At 44.4% G+C, this 20716-nt stretch overlaps 1 long non-coding RNA gene, 1 other non-coding gene and 1 pseudogene across 3 annotated transcripts; 2 read left to right on the forward strand and 1 right to left on the reverse strand.

Moving 5' to 3' along the window:
• The first annotated feature begins 1351 nt into the window (after positions 1-1351).
• On the forward strand, positions 1352-20385 carry LOC102118288 (uncharacterized). Of its 2 annotated transcripts, XR_012430980.1 has the most exons (10): positions 1352-1668; positions 6112-6232; positions 6580-6748; positions 10659-10803; positions 12141-12355; positions 14997-15211; positions 16221-16272; positions 16790-17005; positions 17493-17593; positions 19410-20385. It is a non-coding gene; the product is annotated as an uncharacterized lncRNA (long non-coding RNA). The 2 variants fall into 2 exon arrangements; XR_012430981.1 differs by lacking the exons at positions 1352-1668; positions 6112-6232; positions 6580-6748; positions 19410-20385 and adding an exon at positions 18594-18679 and having other exon boundaries at positions 16790-16809.
• Positions 3679-4953, reverse strand: LOC107128857 (palmitoyltransferase ZDHHC7 pseudogene; annotated as a pseudogene).
• Positions 6417-6496, forward strand: LOC123572061 (small nucleolar RNA SNORD45). Its single transcript, XR_006696401.2, has one exon. It is a non-coding gene; the product is annotated as a small nucleolar RNA SNORD45 (small nucleolar RNA).
• Positions 20386-20716: the final 331 nt, after the last annotated feature.

Consider the following 20716-nt stretch of genomic DNA (forward strand, 5'->3'; position numbering starts at 1 on the left):
GAGCCTATATGTGTCTTTACACATGAATTGGGGCTCCTGAATACAGCACACTGATGGGTCTTGACTCTTTATCCAATTTGCCAGTCTGTGTCTTTTAATTGGAGCATTTAGCCCATTTACATTTAAGGTTAATATTGTTATGTGTGAATTTGATCCTGTCATTATGATGTTAACTGGTTATTTTGCCCATTAATTGATGTAGTTTCTTCATAGCATCAATGGTCTTTACAATTTGGCATGCTTTTGCAGTGGCTGATACCAGTCGTTCCTTTCCATGTTTAGTGCTTCCTTTGAGAGCTCTTGTAAGGCAGGCCTGGTGGTGACAGAATCTCTCAGTATTTGCTTGTCTGTAAAGGATTTTATTTTTCCTTCACTTATGAGGCTTTGTTTGGGTGGATATGAAATTCTGGGTTGAAAATTCTTTTCTTTAAGAATGTTGAATATTGATTGGCCCCCACTCTCTTCTGGCTTATAGAGTTTCTGCCAAGAGACCTGCTGTTAGTCTGATGGGCTTCCCTTTGTGGGTAACCCGACCTGCCTCTCTGGCTGCCCTTAACATTTTTTTTCTTCATTTCAACCTTGGTGAATCTAACAATTACATGTCTTGGGGTTGCTCTTCTCAAGGAGTATCTTCGTGGTGTTCTCTGTATTTCCTGAATTTGAATGTTGGCCTGCCTTGCTAGGTTGGGGAAGTTTTCCTGGATAATATCCTGAAGAGTGTTTTCCAACTCAGTTTTATTCTCCCCATCACTTTCAGGTACACCAATCAAATGTAGATTTGGTCTTTTCACATAGTCCCATATTTCTTGGGGGCCCTGTTCATTTCTTTTTACTCTTTTTTCTCTAAACTTCTCTTCTCATTTTATTTAATTAATTTGATCTTCAATCACTGATACACTTTCTTCCGCTTGATCAAATCGGCTATTGAAGCTTATGTATGTGTCACATAGTTCTCGTGCCACAGTTTTCAGCTTCATCAGGTCATTTAAGATCTTCTCTACACTACCATTCGTCTAATCTTTTTAAAAGGTTTTTAGCTTCCTTGTGATGGGTTCGAACATCCTCCTTTAGCGCGGAAAAGTTTGTTATTACCGACCTTCTGAAGCCTACTTCTGTCAACTCATCAAAGTTATTCTCCATCCAGCTTTGTTCCATTGCTGGCAAGGAGCTATGATCCTTTGGAGGAGAAGAGGCACTCTGGTTTTTAGAATTTTTAGCTTTTCTGCTCTGGTTTCTCCCCATCTTTGTTGTTTTATCTACCTTTGGTCTTTGATGTTGGTCACCTACAGGTGGGGTTTTGGTGTGGATGTCCTTTTTGTTGATGTTGATGCTATTCCTTTCTGTTTGTTAGTTTTCCTTCTAACAGGTCCCTCAGCTGCAGGTCTGTTGGAGTTTGCTGGAAGTCCACTGCACACCCTGTTTGCCTGGGTATCACCAGCGGAAGCTGCAGAACAGCAAATATTGCTGCCTAATCCTTCCTCTGGAAGCTTTGTTCCAGATGGGCACCCACCTGTATGAGGTGTCAGTCGGCCCCTACTGGGAGGTGTCTCCCAGTTAGGCTACATGTGGGTTAGGGACCCACTTGAGGCAGCAGTCTGCCCATTCTCAGAGCTCAAACACCATGCTGGGAGAACCACTGCTCTCTTCAGAGCTGTCAGACAGGGACGTGTAAGTCTGCGGAAGTTTCTGCTGCCTTTTGTTCAGCTGTGCCCTGCCCTCAGAGGTGGAGTCTACAAAGGCAGCAAGCCTTGCAGCTCTGCAGTGGGCTCCACCCATTTCAAGCTTCCCGACCCATCTGTTTACCTACTCAAGCCTCAGGTATGGCAGATGCCCCCCTTCACCCTGCTGGCCTGCTGCCTCACAGGTCGATCTCAGACTACTGCACTAGCAGTGGCAGTGAGCAAGTCTCCGTGGGCATGGGACCCACTGAGCCAGGTATGGGATATAATCTCCTGGTGTACTGTTTGCTACGACCATTAGAAAAGTGCAGTATTTGAGTAGGAGTGTCCTGTTTTTCCAGGTACAGTCTGTCACGGCTTCCCTTGGCTAGGAAAGGGAAATCCCTCAACCCCTTGTGCTTCTGGGGTGAGGCAACGCCCTGCCCTGCTTCCACTCACCCTCTGTGGGCTGAACCCATTGTCCAACCAGTCCCAATGAGATGAACCAGGTACCTCAGTTGCAAATGCAGAAATCAGCCATTTTCTGCATTGATCATGCTGGGAGCTGCAGACCAGAGCTGTTCCTATTTGGCCATCTTGAAATGGACCCTCCCCCTCTATTCTTATAAGGACACCAGTCAGATTGGATTAGAGCCCCACCCTTATGACATCATTTAATCTTCATTCCCTCCTTACAGGTGCTATCTCCAAATGCAGTGGCACTGGGGGCTAGGGCTTCAACATACAAATTTTTAGGGGACAAAATGCAAAAGTATACTGTTCCCAGAGGGGCTCAAATGTGAACAAAAGAAAAACTATGCCCATACTTTTTTCTTTTTTTCTAAACTGTCAATTAATTACTTTATTTCATATAAAAGTTATATTGAGGCCAGGCGCCGGGGCTCACGCCTGTAATCTCAGCACTTTGGGAGACCCGAGGTGGGTGGATCACAAGGTCAGGAGATCGAGACCATCCTGACTAACACAGTGAAACCTTGTCTCTACTAAAAATACAAAAACAAAATTAGCCGAGCGTGGTGGTGGGTGCCTGTAGTTCCAGCTACTTGGGAGGCTGAGGCAGGAGAATGACATGAACCCGGGAGGTGGAGCCTTCAGTAAGCCGATATCGTGACACTGCACTCCAGCCTGGGTGATAGAGCGAGACTCCGTCTTGAAAAAAAAAAAAAGTTACATTGAAAGAAGAGGTTGAAAAGTCACGTATACTTGATTTGCACACACTTGCCAAGTCTCACAGGATTCAACCACTTGGATAATTTTTTAAATTGATAACAGGATATACATATTTAAAGCCTCACTGAAGTCCAATACCCATGTCCAACCCAGACAATGATGTGCAAATGAATATGCAAAACAATCTCTGGAAACTCGTTTCTCCAGGATCACCCACGATCCATGTTTTGTCCCTTTGGCTGTGATGCAATTCTTCTCCCAAAGGCGTACATGCTTCTGCGGTGACAGAGTCCACTACCAAACCCCTGCAGGTTTACTCACTTAGCTAAGATGTTGGCTCAAGTAGGCCCCTTTGTGGTTTTTCATCAGCAGTGGTGGAAGCCCTAATTCGGATAGGGTAGAGAGTAATTAGAAACAAAAACAAAACAGTTCACAGATGAACAGAAGGCAAAACAGTTCCCAGGAGGGAGACACCAACTTCTCTTAGTGTGGACGGCAGGCTTAAAGGAAGAGCCTCAGAATTTGTCACAGATTGCTTCTTGATGCATCCAGCAAAAAATGTACAAACCAGGCCAGTTTAAGGCAAGTCCCCGAGGAGGGGAGCTCTTTGCTTTCTGGCATAATTTTAAGCTCTGCACCAAGGATTCTGTTTTTTTCATTTTTATTTTGAGACAGAGTCTCACTCTGTTGCCCAGGCTGCTGTACAGTGGCTCAATCTCTGGCTCACTGCAACCTCCACCTCCTGGGTTCAAGCAATTCTCCTGCCTCAGCTTCCCAAGTAGCTGGGACTACAGGCGTGCACCACCACACCCGGCTCTTTTTTTTTTTTTTTTTTTAATTTTTAGTAGAGATGGGGTTTCACCATGTTGGCCAGGGTGGTCTCAAACTCCTGACCTCAGGTGATCCACCCGCCTCAGCCTCCCAGAGTGCTGGAATTACAGGCGTGAGCCACCGCGCCCGGCTCAAGGATCCTATTTTATCACCTATCCATGGTTGTACAGGTGGAGACTGAGGAGAGCCTCTTCTGGTGTGGAGAATCTGCCATCTGTGACTATAAATATTTATAAAACTCTGCTTGCTGCAAGCAATTGGTTTGTGTAGGTTCCAGTTGTCCTGTTGGTCACAGATGACCGTCAGACCCCAAATAAATAAGTGGAAGTCTGTGAGCAAGTAAGTTCCAGCCTGATGAGCAAGGCCACACACTGAGAACTCCAGACCGCCTTTTCTGGGTCTCCTGGGCAGTCGCCTAAAACAGAAGCTGACAAAGGGATTCATCCAGGGGAGTAACAGGGTCCCTAAGGACTGATTTCATCCCTTCCTGGGCAGCCTCCACTCCCATGTGGGTTTCTCGCTTTTCAATCACTGGATCTCCCTCTCATCATTGCATATGGAGTGGATTTGGGTGCCAAATATAACTGCAGTGAAAGTGAAAAACAGAAGACCCTCCAGGCACAGGAAGGTCAACAGGATTACAGTGAATGGAGGTGAAAAATCACTGCATTCAGTCCACTGCCTCAGACGCAGGTGATAAACTGAAATCCACAGAGAATCAGGGCATGGACTGAAGACAGAGCTATATACATAGTGAAGAGCTCAAAACATCTTTGATTCTTTTCTCCTACACAATTGTTCACCCACAGGCAGTGATGATCCATTTTCCTAATATGTCTTTTGCAAATACTGCTGTGGTGGGTGAGCTCTGGTTTGATACAGCAGCACTTGGGGGCACTTGTAGATCACTTCCCTGGGCTTCAGCTGCAAACTCTCCATGTATTCTTTTGTAGCATTTCCTCTGGGTACTGCCCCGGGGTCGGTGAGCATGGTTCTCAGGTGGGACAACAGGGCAAACGCGGCCAAGTAGTTAAAGATGACCCCATTGACCACAGAGTAAAGCCAGCAACATGATGAAAGTCACCACAAAGTCTGCATAGATGACCGGAAGCCATGTCACATCAGCACAGATCATGCCACAGTCGTCATGGATGAACCAGACCCTGTCTGCCACGTCAACCTGAGAGGAGGATGACGAAGAGTCATCATTGTCATTTTCAGCCAGGAGAGGATGATGCTCCACGTCCCAGAGCCTGTGTCCTGATGGCTGCATGATTTCACTGACGCACCCTCCCAAGTTGTTTCTAAACATCACTTGAACATTTTGTGCCTCTTCTTCAGGATATTAAGGTGCATACTGTCCTATGTGATCAGATCTGAGGTCTGGGCGGGGTCGTCAGGTGAGACGGAGTCTTGCTCTGTTGCCCAGGCTTGAGTGCAGTGGCACGTTCTCGGCTCACTGCAACTTCTGCCTCCTGAGTTCAAACGATCCTCCTGCCTCAGCCTCCCGAGTAGCTGGAATTACAGGCGCACACCACCACGTCTGGCTAATTTTTATATTTTTAGTAGAGACAGGGTTTTGCCATGTTGGCCAGGCTGATCTCAAACTCCTGACAGGTGATCCTCGGCCTCCAGAAGTGCTGGGATTACAGGGGTGAGCCACCGCGCCTGGCCTGAAGGACTTCTTTTAACATTTTTTTGTAGTGAAGTTCTGCTGGCACTGAATTATTTTGGCTTTTCTTTGTCTGCAAAAAGTCTTTATTTTGCCTTCATTTTTGAAAGATATTTTCTTTTTCAAATTCTAGCATGTAGAATTCTACGTTGACAGTTTTTTCTTTCAGTATTTAAAAGCACTGTTCAATTTTGTTTCAATTTGCATAATTTCTGATAAGCTTCTGTCCTCCGTTAATTTTATCCTTTTTCTTTCCCACATAATTAATATGTCTTTTTCCTCTGGCTGCTTTTATGATTTTCTTTTTATCATTGATATTCAGTGATTTGATCATTATGTGAGTTTAAGACCTTATTGAGCTTTATGGATCTGTGGGGTTATAATTTCATCAAAGTTGGAAAAATGTTGGCCATTATTTCTACAATATCTAAAATTTCTAAATTTTTCTAAATTTCTAAATTTCTAACATTTTATAGAGAATTTTTTTTTCTCTATTCCTCAGAATGTTGGCTATACCTATGTTAGACAAGTTTATATTTTCCCACAGATCACAGGGAGGGTCTCTGTTCACTTTTTTCCAGTGTTTTCTCCCTGGATTTTATTTTGGCCACTTCCTATTGCTATGTTTTCAATTTCATGGACCTCATTTTTCTTTAATGTCTAATCTGCCATCAGTTCCATCCATTTAGTCTTTTTAAAAAATGATATTGCATGTCTCTAGAAGTCCATATTTATAATGACTTTTTTCTTTTTTTTTAGATGGAGTCTCGTTCTGTTGCCCAGGCTGGAGTGCAATGGCGCGATCTCCACTCACTGCAGCCTCCGCCTCCTGGTTCAAGCGATTCTCCTGCCTCGGCTTCCTGAGTAGCTGGGATTACAGGTGCACGCCCCCATACCTGGCTAATTTTTGTATTTTTAGCAGAGAGGGGATTTCACCATGTTGGTCAGACTGGTTTCGAACTCCTGACCTCGTGATCTGCCCACCTCGGCCTCCTGAAGTGCTGGGATTACAGGTGTGAGCCACCTCACCTGGCCAATGGCTTTTTAAAAATCCTCAGCTAGAGGATTGATGATGAGCTGGCATATATTCTGAATCTTAAGTTTAATTATTACTACTGTAGCTCTAAAATTACTGTGATACCTAGAAAACAATAAATTTAAAAATGCTTGACTAAAGGCTTCAAGATGACTGACTAGAAGCATTTCATTCCTGCCTCTCCCACTTAGAAGAACAAAATAGTGTATAGACAGTGACACTTCAAATACCTTACCCAAGAGTATTTGCTGGAATTCAACAGAGAAGTGACAGGAAACACCAAATGTGGAGAAGGAGAAAGGAGAGACACAGCCCGCTGGTCAGGATCAGCTGGGAGCCAGGAGTGACTTCCCAACATAGGTAAGTGAGAGATGGAGCAACCCACATCTCCTCTGTGGAATCTTGCAATCGTAGCCACAGGACAACCCTCAACCCTGCCAACCCCTGAAACTAACATAGGCAGCTGCTGTGAGACCATGGGACAGAACTGCCCCAGGGAGAGAGCTCGAACTGGGTCCCACGCCCTTCCTGAAAACTAAGCAGCTACAGCAAGGTGCCATTTTCAAACACAGACTTTGGGAAACTGCATGCTGTCCTGGGGCCCAGTGGCATCAGGACAGAAGCATTACGGAAATTTGGGCTATCATGGTTGGGACTGCAGAATGAGCTGAGAATACTCCTATGGCCAGGACTAAGAAGTGAGGCATGGGCTACAGCTGCTGGTGCCAGGAAGGAAGTACCACTGGAATGGAGACTGGGACGTGAACTAGGCACAAGTTGCCACTGGGGCTTGGTTGCCAGCTGGGTGGAGGTTCTTGCAGCTGTGGTGGGGGTGGTGCATAATAGAATAAGTGTGGGCTGCCACTGCCAGGTGTTGGGGGTAAGCCCTACCAGGACAAATGTATGGGAGGGATGCATGTTCCTCACCCACTGGCCCAGGCTGTGGGCCACTGAAGATGGCCATCTCCCAAGTCTCAGGCTCACAAAACCTGGGTGGGGACTGAAACTGGGAAACTGAGGCGGTTTCAGAGGATCACTGTCCCCTGCTTGTCCCTATTAACTCAACCTCACCTTCTACTGCAAATGGACCCTGCAGATCAGCAGCCCCACCCCCGACCATGACCTTGATCTCACCATGTTCTTTTAGTGGAAGACAACCACAAGTCAATGGTGTCAGGCCAACTTATAAAAACATCTAACAAGCAATATTCCATAAAAACCACTCGTGGGCCTGTTCTGTTTAATATATGGGGGACTGAAATGAAAACAACAAAATAGCCTCAGGTTTACAAGACTTCCCAAGATAGGTGGTCTCTGCATGTTTTCAGGAGATATATGGAAATGATTTTGATCACTTGAAAAGAGCTCTTGTGGTACTAGAATGACATCCATAACTGACAAGTATGAAATGGAGTGTTTAGAGACATTAAAAAACAAACCAACCCATAGAGAGGGGAAGAGCTTCAGCAGTAGGGATATCAATGTGGTCTTAAGCGTAATGAAAAGCCAACATGCTACCCCGTAATAGAAACCAACGTAACAATGGGATGCCACAAGAAGAATATTGAGATAGAAAACATTTCGAAAATGAATTATTCACTCATGCAGTATTATATTCTGCTTTTGGTCCTACACTTTTTAGAGGATACAGAGAAAACTGCAGAAGACCCAGAAAAGCACATCACGGCAGCCTAAAAGTTCCACGTCTTTCACTTGTAGAAAAGCCTTCAGGTCTGTTTTTACTTAAAGAGAAGGTGGGTGACTTCAGCATAACCATTGAGAATAAAACCTGTTGAGAAATTACTTCTGCCTTGATGATTTTATCCACGTAAGGGATGAACAATGAGAAATATGCTTAGATTTATTGGGAAAGAGATAGGTCTGTGGTATTGTCACAAGGGTACACAGATACCCAGAATGACAGCTTAGGGAGGTGTCCCCATCGGTGGTGACCCTCAGGGGAGATCAGGAGGCCTTGTGTTTCAGCATGGCCTAGGCAGGTGGAAGGCAGGGGCTCCAAGATTCCGTGACATCGCCACCTTCTAATTCTCTTATAGTGATGGCAGACCATTACCTGACCCACTGGACACTACTTCCCTCACTCCCTTTAGAGTCTGAGCTACAGGCAGTGCCTTCTGCTCCAAGCTCTGGCACCTTAAACTTTGTTTTTGGCAGTTAAGGACTTTGAGGTGTTGGGTGTTGATCAAGTTTTCCTGAACAGTAAGTTAAGAATTTCAGTTATTTCAGGACAGTTAATCTCAGTCCTGACTAAACCTGTTTGATTTCACTAGGGTTTTTTTTGTTGTTGTTATTTTTGATACAGAGTCTTGCTCTGTCACTCAGGCTGGAGTCCGGTGGCATGATCCTGGCTCACTGCAACCTCTGCCTTCCGGGTTCAAGCGATTCTCCTGCCTCACCCTCCCAAGTAGCTGGGATTACAGGCATGCACCACCATGCCTGGCTAATTTTTGTATTTTTAGTAGAGATGGGGTTTCACCATATTGGTCAGGCTGGTCTTGAACTCCTGACCTCATGATTTCACTAGTTTTTAACCCATCTTGTGTTTGGGTTTCTTGTCCCGGTCCCTGGCTCTACCTCTTCTGCCACAAACATCAGCATAGCAGAATCTGTCAGTCCTTTGTACAATGAGAGAGCAGAAATGAACATCCTAGAAATCAAGCAGGAATTGCGCTCACAGCTGAAAATGAGCGAACAGCAGTTCCAAGACCTCAAAGAGAAATTTCTTGTCTCTGAAGCTGTGCTTACTGTCTGGCCAACCAGTTACAGAAATGCAGTAAGTTCCATAGGTTCACTATCACCAAAGTGATGAATGATCACTGTCTTCTCTCTGAGCAACTAAATACTCTTTAGACCCGATTCCTCTCTTCTCTTCATCAAAATAAACTTCATCCTTCCCCTACTCCCAGAAAGGTAGAAGTGGGTATTATATAAAACCACATTTTCCTGAGAATCGAAAAACTGGACACAAAGTGTTTAGCAACTTTTCTGTATTTGAAGTGGGGTGTAGGGTGGGATTAGAGTTAAAATCTCAGTTATTGATGCCTGATGCAAGCATAAAATTGCCTGATTTTCTCAGCAACAAGCTGAACCATTTTTTACCAGGATCCTTTCTGTACCATATAAAATCTTGCAGAATTTAATTTAAGCATCTGTTGAGGCCCATTAGGCAAAGCCTTGTGATGTCCACACTGGGAGAAAGATGGTGATAGTTCATAGTCCCTACTTTCCAGGACCTTAACGAGGAGTCTGCTCTTAGTAGAACCTGTGGTATCCATAAGTGACAGCATCAGGAGCAGGGACGACCCTGCTGAGAGGGAAGTCCTGCTTCCCAGAGCAGAGGCTCTTATTCCTAACGAGGAAGAAAGAGAGTGCCCAAGACTCTGCTGAGGTAGCAGTGCAGTGTGGAGAGGGGGGACCCTGGGCTAGTCTCCTGGGCTCCAGTCCAAGTTGTTTATCTTCTCTTTGCCTCAGTCTCCTGATCTGTTAATAGGGTCCTATAATTCCTACCTCTGTAAATTGCTGCAATAAAGTACAGGACCTTGTTCTTTCAAATCCTCTAGAACAGTTCTTGGCACAGAGCAAAACCTATTTATTACTTCTTCATTCTACTATTCCTAATTTAGCAGATATTTTGTTAGCATTTGGGCGTATTTCCTTCAGGGACTTATGGTCTCAGGCCTCACATTGCACTTAATTGTATTCAGATATGATTTTTTTTAAAATCTTGGCAATATTTGTGCTTTAAATTCCCAATACGAGAGAACTATCAGTCCCATAGTTCTAGAGGCCTTCCCGAGGGTACAGTAAATCACTGCTTTATGTTCCAGCTCAGTGTTTTACAGGAGAGGCTGCAAGGCTTGGCAAAGTGGCCCAGGATTCAGAGTCACACCTTAGTGGATGTGAATTCTGACTCTGCCTCATTCCAGTTGAGTCATATTTTCTAGTTGTTTTATGTGCCTTTGAGTTTCTCTTTCCTCATCCGTAAATTGGGGCGTATCAGCTGCCTTGTATTTGGAAGGTTGGTAAAGATGTGGCGCTTCTGTTGAGGCCCAAAAGGCAAAGCTCTTGCTGGCTGCACTAGGAGAAGCGATGGTAGCACAGAGCATCTGCTTTAAAGAAACCTAAAGAGGAGGCTGCTCCTGCCAGACACTGTGGTACCTGTAAGTGACAGCATCAAGTGCTGCCGAGAGCCTGGTACTGGGGATCCTTGTGTTCTTGGAGTGGATCCTGACTTCTCGCCTGTATGCAGTGACATGTCCAACCTCCCACTGAGACAAGTGTGTCTTCTCAGAGTGTGAGGAGCACAAAGGCATCACAGAATCTGTGCTGGGGGAGAAGATGCAGTTCAAGGAGGAGAAGCTGGCAGAGAAGTCGACACAAGCTGAGGAGCTCAGGTGAGGGAGGCTCTGTGTGGTGGGGCAGGCAGGTGGAAGGTGTGTGAGTCTCTGATGGGGGCAGCTCAGCTGGAGAAATAAGAGCTAATCCGGGCCAGGAGAAGGGCAGGAATTTACATAGCAGGCACATGTCGTGCAAACATGTATACAACAATTAGAGAACAACAATACTTGTAAATTACGGGCTACAATTGTGACTCGAAACAAGTCATTATCAAGGCAAAACTTACATAACACAAAATTAACCAAAGGAAAGTGAACAACTCAGAAGCATTTAGTACATTCAAAACATTGTGTAATCACCACTACATTTTCTCTTTTTAAATGTTTTATTTTAATGTTTGTGGGTACATAGTAGGTGTATATATTTGTGGGGTGCATGAGATGCAATGAGTTATAATAACATCATGTAAAATTAGGAATCTATCCCTTCAAGCATTTGTTGTTCATGTTACAAAGAATCCAATTATACTCTTTTAATTATTTTTAAATGTACAATTAAATTATTAGCTATAGCCACACTGCTGTGCTATCAAATACTAGGTCTTACTCATTCTATTTTTTTTTGTATCCATTAACCATCCTCATACTCTCAACCCCACTACCCTTCCCCACCCCTGGTAACTATCCTTCTACTCTCTATCACCATGAGTTCAATTGTTTTGATTTTGAGATCCCACAAATAAGTGAGAACATGTGATGTTTGTCTTTCTGTAACTAGCTAATTTTACTTCACATAATGACCTCCAGTTCCATCTATGCTGCAGCAAATGAAAAAATAACATTCTTTTTTATGTCTGTATAGTACTCCATTGTAAACAAATACCATGTTTTCTTTATCCCTAGAATCACCTCTTGACTTACTGGCTTCACATTATTTCATTCAAAGAATCTTTTCTTCTTGACCCTGTCATTCTTGCATTCTTTCATCTCTCTGAATAAACCTCAGCTGTACCTGGCCACATTTCTATGTGTGGCTTTGTGTCCAGTCACTGCATAATGTACTATGTGCATTTTTACATGGAAATGTCTGCAACCAAAATGAGAAACTAAAGGGGCATCTTTCTGAAACAAATTTGGGAAGACAGCTAGTTTTATTTACAGAGGAAAAGGATGAATGGAATGCTGAGGAATCCTATAGGAGCTCTCTAATACAGAGGAAGCCTTTTATTAAAATTTTTTTTTCCTCTTTGCCAAAGGCATTTCACCAACATGTGCTAAAATTCTGCTTGGAGGACTCTTTGAGGATATTCTCAAAAAAAAATCTCTGTTGCAATTCTTTGAACTGATCACTGATCCCTCTCCACTCTTATATTTTCTCTACTATCCTACCTTAGGTGATACAAAGCCCTAGTTCACTCTCAGGCACTAGAGCTGACCCAGTTGAGGAAGAAGTTACGGGAAGGGAGAGAGGCCTCCCTCTTTCTCAGTCAGCATCTCAAGGCCCTTCTCACTGATGATGACCCTGACAACCACCAGGGGCAGGACCTCCGAGAGCAGCTGGCTGAGGGGCGCAGGCTGGCAGAGTGCCTTGTCCGCAAGCTCAGCCCAGGTAAGGTAGTCACGGGCCCTGATGACGCAGAGTCCTAGGCTTATGAGAAGACTCCAGACCTCCACACCTGCACAATGACAATTTTATTAGTGGTCTTTCTTTCCACTAAACGTTAGTGCCATGACATGACCAGGACTTCTTGTGTAGGAAGAGAGATGGGAAAGTCAGGGGTTGGAGGTCACAGTATGGCAAAAGCCTCCTTCCTCCTTGATGGAACTGGTCTTTGGACCAAGAAGCAGCATCCATCAAGTTTTAAAGGACAGGAAGGAGGATGTGACAGGAGGCAGCTTGTGAAGAGTGAAGAGAGCCCTGGACTGAGAATGGAAGTTCCCAGACTCTATTCTCAGCACTGTCTTAGCAACTGTGGGCCAGCAATTTATCCTTCCTGGATGTCTGTGTCTAACTGGAAATGGGGATAAATTATCTCTTGCATGGTAGATCTAGCATTCAAATGTGGGAACACACATGAGTGTATTTCAAAATAAGACAAAGTTCCTCACTGTGTGATGTTAGATAAGGTAGTTGATGTAGTAGCATGTGGTGTTAGGAAAGTTGTTAAGACTGGAACACTCTTGGTAGAGAGAATTTCCTGGGACAACACAGCAGAAGCCACTTGGAGGGTCTGTGAAGTTTCCTAACGAATGGAAGGGTGGGGGACAGGGTTGGTTGTCCTCTCCTAAAAGAAAGAAACAGGTTTTATTGAGAGCTGTGAGGGGACAAAGAGACTGTTCCTGGGAATCAGATTTGTGTCCAGATGGGGGAGACAGCTGCCAAAGTCCAGAGAGAAGCTGGGCCAAGCCTCTAGTGATACGGTGGGAAAAGGTATTTTTAATTTTGGCCCATGTCATGATGGTGACTCTCCAGATCAGAAACACATTGTCTGATGGATCAGGAAACCACACCAGGGCAGAAAACATGAGAGGTAAAGACAAAACATGAGAGCCTTCAGTGCAACACTGACTTGTACATAGATGTTCATGTCTCTGTTCATGTCTCTGTGGTCATATGGCTCACCGTGTTTGCAGTGGGTGAAGTGGGAAATATCCAAATGGACACTACTGCATTAGTTTTCAGAAAATGATAAAGTTGAGGATGAAAATGTCAAAGATGAGAAGGTTGAAAAAGTCGGAGAATCACTTGCCCCCAGGTAACAATGAACAATCAGGAGCTGGTAATGGATAGGTAAAATATGGAAAAGGCCTCAGAAAGAACACAAGGGAGGTGAAAGTAGTCATGGATTCCAGATGCAAGGACGAACAAAACTGCAGATTGTAGTAATTTAGCGCACTCATTCAATAATAAAATAGCCCCCTTAACATGGTTATCTGTTTTCTTTGTGGTACCTGTAAGCATGACCTGAGGTGAACTTACCAGCCTTAGGGATTTCCTGCACACACTGACTAGAACTGTTCTCTTCTGCAATGAAAACTAGAAGAAAGGTCAGGTGCCATGGCCTATGCCTGTAATCCCAGCACTTTAGGAGGCCGAGGCGGGTGGATCATGAGGTCAGGAGATCGAGACCATCCTGGCTAACATGGTGAAACCCCGTCTCTACTAAAAATACAAAAAATTAGTCCGGCATGGTGGCGGGTGCCTGTAGTCCCAGCTACTCGGTAGGCTGAGGCAGGAGAATGGCGTGAACCTGGGAGGCGAAGCTTGCAGTGAGTCGAGATCCCGCTGCACTCCAGCCTGGGCAACAGAGCGGGACTCCGTCTCAAAAAAGAAAAAGAAAACTAGAGGAAGATGTTTATTTGCTTCCTACGCAGTTGTCATTTAGGTTCTTGTTAGGTAAGATAAATAGCAAAGAGTTAACAAGGAGAGGATTTAGGAAGTAACTAGCAAAGTTGCACACCAAGAAAAGTACCTAGACCAAAAGTACTCACTTTTCATTTCACAATATTAGAATATTAGAAGAAGAAGACCTAGAAGGCACACAATCTTTGGAGTGGCTCAGCCTGTATTCCCTTGGTAAGAGTATGTTAAATTCAACCCAACTTAGCCACATGGTGTAGCAGCTGTTAGGGTTCTCCATGTGTGCTGTATATCACATCTGCACCATACAGGGATAGCTGAGTCTCCTCCCTCCTCAGATCCTATCTGCTCAGTGCAAAGAGCACCAGCTGCTCTCTTCTTCTCTGGCCCCCATGGCAGCCACACTCGGTTGCAGACAGAGGGAGGATTGCCTATTCCCTCTAAAAGGGAACCACCCCTGCTTTCTGGGACTACTCTTTTTTTTTTTTTTTTTTTTTGATGCAGTCTCACTCTGTCGCCTAGGCTGGAGTGCAGTGGCGTGATCTCGGTTCACTGCAACCTCCGCCTCCCGGGTTCATGCCATTCTCCTGCCTCAGCCTTCCGAGTAGCTGGGATGACAGGCACTCGCCACTACACCCAGCTAATTTTTCATATTTTTAGTAGAGACGGGGTTTCACCATGTTAGCCAGGATGGTCTCGATCTCCTGACCTCATGATCTGCCTGCCTCGGCCTCCCAAAGTGCTGGGATTACAGGCGTGAGCCACCATGCCCAGCCAGGACCACTCTCTTATGCCTCCTGTCAAAACTCTCTAAAACTCCCTGGGGTCGAATCCCTCTTGGTTTAATCTTCTGTCACCTCTGTCATCTCTATCCCACCTGGCTCATCAGGGAGGTACAGGAAGCTGAAGAAAAGGAAGTCCCTCAGAATTCACTGGAGGAATATTCTGCCACTTGTTCAGTTTGCCGTGACCCTTCTGACTCCCCCCTGCCTCAGAGGTGTGCCAAAATCACACCTGAGGAAGAGAAAGTCGACTCTGCTCTGGATGTAGGCAGTGAATCGCCACATTACAAAGGGGAAGAGGAAGTGCTAAACATTCTCCCAGGTAGCCTCTATATTCTTCGTCCTTTGTACCTCTGCCTAGGCTGAGAAAGTTCAACTCTGAGGACAGGGCCTATAGATACATATTGGTTTGAATCAGGAAGTAGGATTAAATATTAAACACAAATATCAGGTGGGTCAGGGGGCTTCCCTCTCCTCCTCAGCCCATGCCATACTTCAGTCTCCCTGGCCCCAGTATCAGGTTATTGGGTCCCACGCAGGTGTGATAAACTCATACCCACCTGTGTACAGGAGGTATACAGGAGGCACCTGTCAGACCTCCTATCTTGGATCCAATGCCTCTTGTCCCCTGCAGTGATGTAATTTGTGACCCTGAACAATGTCCATGGAGTTTCTATACCTATTCAAGGCCATTGGCAGCCTTTCCTATAGATTTGGAGACGTTGTTACCCTGGGTTCACTGCTCTCAGGCCCAGTCTCTATCTCCTTTAAGTGGGCTTATGTTAGCTTAGCAGTTACCTCGAAACCAGGACATAAACACTTCTATCTTTACCTTGCTTATAAGTTTCCATAAAGCAAGGCTGGGCCCTGAGTTCTCCACTCTACTCATGGGCAGTGTTTCTGTGTAACATCGCAGAATCTCTTTTATGCAAGGGTTTTTAGAATATATCCATCAGTTCAGTCTTGTGTGTAAACTCCTCTAAATATTCAACAACAATGACATCTGATGAGACAAGACAGTATCACAGCAACACTTCTAGAAATTAGGCCAGTTTCTAAGATCTTGGGGAAAAAGTTTTGTTTAACTCTTTAACAGGCTTAGGTCAGAGGATATGGAATTATGATGTGCCAGAAGAGGAAGATTCAGCCCCACGGACCTGGAAAGCAGGCCCATCTACTTCTCCTAAGACTTAACCTAGGGCATCCTAGACACTTTCTGTGAGAATACCATATTCTGATGCTGAGAATGTTTATGTCCTTGTGCTATGATTGGACACTGATTTGGTCATGTGTGGAGTATAATTTGCTTAATGTGACCCGCTTATTTGCAGAAAATCAAAATGATAATGAAGAAGAGGAAAGGAAACAGCCAGTGTCTCCCAGGTAACTCTGATTTGTGGGGTGTTAGTTCAATAGTGACATCTGGAGACTGAAGACCCAGTGAAAAATAGGAAATGATGAATAGAAGTTTTTAATTTTTTTTTTATTTTTTGAGTTGGAGTCTCGCTCTGTCACCCAGGCTGAAGTGCAGTGCGTGATCTCAGCTCCCTGCAACCTCCGCCTCCCAGGTTCAAGTGATTCTCTTGTCTCAGCCTCCCAAGTAGCTAGGATTACAGGCACCTGCCACCACGCCTGGCTAATTTTTTATATTTTTAGTAGAGATGGGGTTTCATCATGTTGGCCAAAATGATCTCGATCTGACCTCCTGATCTGCCCACCTTGGCCGCTCAAAATGCTGTGATTACAGGCGTAAGCTACCGTGCCTGGCCAAATAGAAATATTTTATCCATTTGGTCATGTACGAATTATTCTTTTGAACAAGGTTTTTTTTTTTATTTTATTACTGTGGTACTCATATAGATTTCAATTTCTTTCTTTCTTTCTTTTTTTTTTTTGACAGAGTCTCACTCAGTCATCCAGGTAGAGTGCAGTGGTGCAATCATGGCTCACTGCAGCTTCGACCTCCCTGGCTCAAGTGATCTTCCTGCCTCAGCCTGGTTTCAATTGCTTAATCTCTCTCAAGCATAGTAATCTACAATCAGTTGACCCAAGTGAACTCACCAAACTCATGGATTTCCTGATATCACCTGTCCTCTTCCATGTGGTTAAATCCAGGGTGAGATAACTGTTTGGTGTCAGCGTGTTGGCAAGTATTTGAACACAAGAGAAGAAACTTGAAAAAAAACAAAACAACTCCACATTATGTCAAAATATGAGAGTTTTGTTTCTCTTTTCCCATGAGTTTCTAATCTGGGCAATTCACCGAACACACGCTATCTCTGTCTCTCTCTATCTTTCTCTCTCTCTCAACATCTGATGGCAGCCACACTCTGTCCCACCATGAAGAGAATAATTTGTACCTTTTATTGGGTCAGCCCCTTTGCTTTCTGCAACCGTTGCCTTATGCCTTCCATCAAATCCATCTAGGAGTCTATGGTCCCCAGCCCCCTTGGATTAACCTCAGACCTTCAGTTTAACCTATCCCACGAGTCTCAGCAGGGAGATGCCACAGGTGGCAGAGCAGGAAGTCCCCTGAAAGTTTTGGGATGGATGTTGACTTCTTTGATTCCTGCTGACCTGTCTGGCTCCCATCTGTCTTACAGAAGCACCTTGTACTCATTTGAGGACCAGCAAGTCCGCTTGGCTCCTGATGAGGGAGGAGTGCTCCACTGTGAATGTGATAAACATCCAAATGATGTCTCAGGTAGACCTCATAATCCTTGCACCCTGAGCCCCAGCGTGGGCTTAGAGAGTCATCAATGTGCCCAGGAATCATAGACATGAGTTGTTTTGAATCAGATTCTAGAGTTGAATTTGAAACACTGACATGGGTTGGGTCAGTGAGCTCTGCTCTATTCCTTGTCTCGGGCCATGCCTGTGTCATCTTGGGCCCACTGTCAGGATATTGGACCCAAGACAGATGTGACAAATTCACACCAACCTGTGCAGCATATTTCCAAGAAGTGTCTGTGAGATGTCTTAATTTGAATAACATTTATCTTGCCAGCTATTATTGTGTTCCTTATAAATTTCTTTTCCCAACCATGTCCCTTGAAGTTCTATGACTACCCAAGGTCAGTGGCATCTTTGTCTACCTTTCTGTGGAAGATGGCACCAAGGTTTCATTGAACCCAGGCCCACTCTCTGTCTTTGATGTTGGCTTGCTGTAGCTAAGCGGGCCATTGCCTTGCTGGCATGTTTCTGGAAGCAAGACTGAGCACTGTCACTCCTAGATGCCCAAATAGCCAATGTTACCATGTAGCTTCAGAGATTAATTTTGATTCAAGGGTCTGTAGATTCCCTCCACCCTTCCAATTTCAGTGTTTAAAATGCTCTAAGCTGTGAACAATCTGGATATTTGATGAGAGAAGGCTAAATATTGCAGTTTCCTTTCTAGAAAACATCTGGGGGTATTTGCTTTGAATTGGTATGAAAAAATATTGCTTACCTGTTTGCACAGTCTCAGGACAGATCATATTGAGATAATGGTCTACAAGAATAGGGAGATTTCACCCCTAGGCTCAGGGAAACCCAAGACATTTCTATCCTGACAGGACCTCAGGCCTCCCGAAATATTTCTCTCACAGTGTCCTCTTCTCCCACTGAGGAGACTGATGGCTCTGTGTTAGGATTGGATGGTGGATTATTCATGGGTGTAGGAGAATCTGCTTAATTTGTCTCTCCCTGTCTGAAATTATTTACAGAACTTAAACATAACAAAGAGGAGGTCCAAGACCCATCATGCCCCAGGTAACTCTAAGGAATTGAAGACAGTTAATTCAGTGTGGACATCTGGAGATTCCAGATGCAGGAAAAAACAGAACGTGCTGAATGTTTGTTCCATCTATTCAGCCAATCATGAAATATTTATGTTATTAGCATTGCCTGTTTTCATTGTATACTGTATTTATATTATCCCCTCTTATTGATTCCTCTCAATTGTACTAACCTGTCTTCAGTTGACTCAGTTGAACTGATCTATTACAGGTGTTTTCTGCAGTCCCCTTTTCTATTCTTATTGCTTAATGTGAATTGGAGATGCACATCTGATGGCTGTGTCTTGGTGTTACCATGTATGCAAGTGTATGATAGCATGAAAGTGAATGAAAAACTTCATATCATGCTACGATATTGAGAAAAAGAGATGGTGAAGATACAATATCGCTAAGATTCTAGGAAGACTCAAGAGCCCGTGTTCATGTTGCCACTGCATGCTGCTTTCAACACAATTTATGCAAAAGTGCTGAATGCACCTTGATGTCCCTCCGTGTGCACTATGTGTCATGGCCATTTCGTACAGGGATCATTCCATCTCGTTCGTCCTCAGCTCATTGTCTGCCCAGTGCACCGAGCCTCTGCTGCTCTCTCTCTTCTGCCCCATATGGGGAAGGATTTTCTGTTTCTCTGAGGGGCCTGCCCTTTCCTTTCTCTGGCCTTTCCTGGAGGCCTCCCTTTAGTCAGTTGGGCACTGTGGTTTTGGTTCCCTCTGGTGTTTATCTTCAATCTTCTCCACCCTCCAGGCTCAGCAGGCAGTTCCTGGAGGTAGAAGAGTGGGATGTTTCAGAAGACTCACTGGATGAAGGTTACTTGACTCCTTCAATTGAACATAACCTGTCTGACTGCCACCAGCCTTATAGGAGCATCTTGTGCTCATTGGAGGAACAGCTCGCCTGCTCTGCTCTGGATGTAGCCTATGAGTACTCCACCCTGAAGGTCATAAAGTTCCACTGGTCTCCCTCCCAGGCAACTTCTATATATTTTTGTTTCTGCAATTTGTACAGGCTGAGACATGACATTCCTGTACTTAGATTGTTTTGAGCCTGGCTCTTGGATCTAGTTTTAAACACAGACATCCAATGGGTGGAACTTTCCTCTCCTCTTGTCTTAGGTGACTCCTGTGTCACCCAGCTCCTTCTCACAAGAGTGGATTGTGGGCATCAAGACAGGCTGGTGTGGAGAATGGTAAGGTGCAACTGTAAATGCTTGGCTACCAATAGCTCAGCTGAAGACTTCTTTTAAAAAATGTTTTTAATTTTTTAAAATTTATTTTACTTTAAGTTCCAGGATACATGTGCGGAATGTGCAGGTTTGTTACATAGGTACAGGTGTGCCACGGTGGTTTGCTGCATCTATTGATCCGTCCTTTATGTTCTCTCCCCTCCCCTCCCCCGCCACCCCACAATAAGCCCTAGTGTGTGTTGTTCCCCTCCCTGTGTCCATATGTTCTCATTGTTTGACTCCCACTTATGAGTCAGAACATGTGGTATTTGGTTTTCTGTTCCTGTGTTAGTTTGCTGAGGATGATGGCTTCCAGCTTCATCCATGTCCCTGCAAAGGACATGATCTTATTCCTTTTTATGGCCACAAAGTATTCCATGGTGTATATGTACCACATTTTCTTTATTCAGTATCATTGATGGCCATTTGGGTTGGTTCCATGACTTTTCTATTGTAAATAGTGTGGCAATAAACATACACATGCATGTGTCTTTACAGTAGAATGATTTATATTCCTTTGGGTATATACCCAGTAATGGGATTGCTGGGTCAAATCGTATTTCTTATTCTAGATCCTTGAGGAATTGCCATACTGTCTTCCAGAATAATTGAACTAATTTACATTCCCACCAGCAGTGTAAAAGCATTCCTATTTCTCACAACCTTGCCAGCATCTATTGTTTCTTGACTTTTTAATAATCGCCATTCTGACTGGCGTGAGATGGTATCTCATTGTGGTTTTGATTGAATTATTCTATGAGCTTTTTTTCCTATGTTTTTTGGCCACATAAATGTCTTCTTTTGAGAAGAGTCTATTCATATCCTTTGC

This window comes from Macaca fascicularis, chromosome 2 (assembly GCF_037993035.2).
Source record: "Macaca fascicularis isolate 582-1 chromosome 2, T2T-MFA8v1.1".
NCBI lineage: Eukaryota > Metazoa > Chordata > Mammalia > Primates > Cercopithecidae > Macaca > Macaca fascicularis.